The 2,992-nt window shown below is 45.3% G+C and overlaps 1 long non-coding RNA gene across 1 annotated transcript; it reads left to right on the forward strand.

Moving 5' to 3' along the window:
• Nucleotides 1-313: 313 nt before the first annotated feature.
• Nucleotides 314-831, forward strand: LOC143566862 (uncharacterized). Its single transcript, XR_013141299.1, has 3 exons — nt 314-377; nt 484-604; nt 700-831. It is a non-coding gene; the product is annotated as an uncharacterized LOC143566862 (long non-coding RNA).
• The last annotated feature ends 2,161 nt before the right edge of the window (nt 832-2,992 follow it).

Here is a 2,992-nt window from a genome sequence, read left to right on the forward strand (position 1 = left end):
TATTAATTATAAGGTTAATACAAACTAGAAATTTTATGTTGTATGTATTTAAGTTCAATCAACTTACATATTTGTTAAAAATTATAAACATCATCATTGTAGTGCCCCAAGACATGCTTCGGGCATCTGCTTTATAGCATTGATATGTTTATAATAAGGCTAAAATATATTGGAAATTTGTGTGTATTTAAGTTAAGGTTGTCGTCTATATCTTAATTTAGGCTGATGTCCTAATATACCCAACACCGATGTTCATATACTACTGACTGATGTCACAACCCACATGTCCAAACAGGTGTAAAACAACCAGAGTCCACCTATGCGACAGAGATGCTTTCCAATCTAATCTTCTCGGACATATAAAAACATGTGACCTGGTATTACCTATTTACCTCCTAAATGCGAGACTCACAGGCAATTAAACACGCTTGATATGACAGTAAGTACACGTATATAATTTTAATCGACACCACATCTTGACAGCCACGCAGGTCATGATTTACATGTTACGGTTTGCGGGCAACACTTCCTCTGCCTTATCGTCGTCGTGTTGGTTGCGCTACTATAGATAGGAGCGGAGGAGGGCTGCGACAGTATGGTTCAGGTGGATATGACGGCTGCTAGGACTTGGCTTTTGGGCTCTCGACAATGGACTTTACTGTCCAAATTAATCACGCCGTTTGATTTGGTTGTGTACAGGGCGGGAATTCTTGAGCTTTGCAGTTGGTTTTGGAATGCATATTTCTGGCTTTTATGGAGATCTTGGATGTAAGGTAAAACAAGTTAATTTACTTTTCTTTATGACATGTTTTATCACATTGTTGTCTAACATTGGAACTATTTAAATTTGTTTAGGGTATTGAAGAAACACTAATCGGACCCCGGGCAGATTACGGGTAACCTGGGGGTTAGATAGATGTTTCCCACGAGGGGTTAGACCCGGCAAAGATGGTTCTTCTGATAACCTGCAAAACAGACACCTTGAGCTCGTCACTGAGAAGGGGGGGTTCCTCCTTGTGACCACCCTCCGGCGTGAGAATCAGACTAGATTGCTCTTGAATATAAATGTATATTAAGAGATTGTTAGAGCAGATATCAGGTATAATATGTAATACGAGATAGTATATGATGATAAGATCATACCATTTGGGGTATTTATAGCCGAAGGTAGGTTTCCAAGAAGGTGTAGCCGGCTGAATAGTATTCCTGTTCTACCAACTGTGGCCTACGCACGTGCCATGCTGGTAGTTGGTGGGTAGGCAGCGGCTGACAGTGACCAGGCCTGCTGTGTACTATTCCTTTTCCACCAACTGCCGGCTATGCACGTGGTATGACAGGAGTTGGTGAGTAGGCAGCGGCTAATAGTGGCATACAGTACAAGAGCATGCTGCTCGCCATACTGTTGTCAATGAGGTGTCGTATCTTTGGTCAGATCTTTTGCCCATACCTCGTCAGGTACAGTACAGAAGATCTTCCCGTATCGTACGGACTGGCTTATTTGGGCGGGAGTATTCCCCCTCCCGCCTTTGTGCGGGATTGTTCCCGGCTTTGCTCATTCCTTCAGGTGACAACTGAATTATTGAGAGCTAAGTGCCTTGTGCGTGTAGCCTTGCTGCGCGGGTGGCCTTCCCTGATGGCTTGTATCCGCAGCTGCGGGAACAGGCAGAGTACTTCACCATTGGGAGGCATTTTCTGCGGGAACAGCTTGCGTACTGCGCGTAAGGACGTCACGTCTCTGAGCATGGTGGGTCCTGCGGATCCAGTTGGTTTCTGCGCAGACGTCTCTCTTCAAGGTGAGTCTTGCGGGTCCAACTGGGCTCTGCTGGGACCTACCTCTTCAAGTCCCCCCAGTCCAATGTTCTTCTCATGAATGTTTAATAAAGTGAGGTGAACTTTTGGACTTAAGCAAAGGGTTTTGAAAAGGGTTTAGTTTTAAGGTTTTCCATGGGGATTCTTCCCGCGGAAGTCTTTGTCACTTGCAGAAATTCCCGACTTTCCTGCTTGATATTTGGGTATGATGCGGGTAGGTCTGTAACCTCCTCGCAAGTCAGGAGCGTTGAGTCCCACTTGTGTGGATTCTCCATGAGGTTTTGGTAGTTTTGAACATAGTGATCAATTATGTTAAAACCACCAATTCCATCCTGGAGCTTCAAACAATGTAGTTCTCGACGTTCCCGCTATGCGGGGATGTTATTTCCGTTTCAGCAAGCGTTGCCCAGAAGATCCTTCTTGGTTTCAATTCCCTGCGGAGCGCTAGGTATGTGAAAGGTTTTGCCTTGACACTGTACCCGCGCTTGTCTTATGGTTACTTTACTTCCAAGGTATTCCTGGCGTCAATTCCCTGCGGGTGCTAGGTATGTGAAGGGTTTTGCCTTAACACTGTACCCGCACCCGTCTTATGGTTACTTGGTTGCCAAGGTATTCCTGGCGTCAATTCCCTGCGGGTGCTAGGTATGTGAAGGGTTTTGCCTTAACACTGTACCCACACCCGTCTTATAGTTACTTGGTTGCCGAGGTATTCTTGGCTTCAATTCCCTGAAGGTGCTAAGTATGTGAAGGGTTTTGCCTTAACACTGTACCCGCACCCGTCTTATGGTTACTTGGTTGCCAAGGTATTCCTGACGTCAATTCCCTGCGGGTGCTAGGTATGTGAAGGGTTTTGCCTTAACACTGTACCCGCACCCGTCTTATAGTTACTTGGTTGCCGAGGTATTCTTGGCTTCAATTCCCTGCAAGTGCTAAGTATGTGAAGGGTTTTGCCTTAACACTGTACCCGCACCCGTCTTATGGTTACTTGGTTGCCAAGGTAAGGGGTATTTTCCCGCTTACTTTTGAATCTTTTTGAATTTTTGAAATTCGAAGAGTTGGTGAAAGGATAAGAACAGTCCAAACCTCTGAAACGTCGTGCGACGGTTTCTTCTGACTGTGTCAGGACGTGCAGGAAGTTATGGTGACGTGACAGTACATGGTCATTCCAAACGCTTTTTCAGGC

Source organism: Bidens hawaiensis, unplaced genomic scaffold, assembly GCF_021521415.1.
Source record: "Bidens hawaiensis isolate Kalapana, Puna unplaced genomic scaffold, B.hawaiensis_p1.1 tig00023056_1, whole genome shotgun sequence".
In the NCBI taxonomy this organism is placed as follows: domain Eukaryota; kingdom Viridiplantae; phylum Streptophyta; class Magnoliopsida; order Asterales; family Asteraceae; genus Bidens; species Bidens hawaiensis.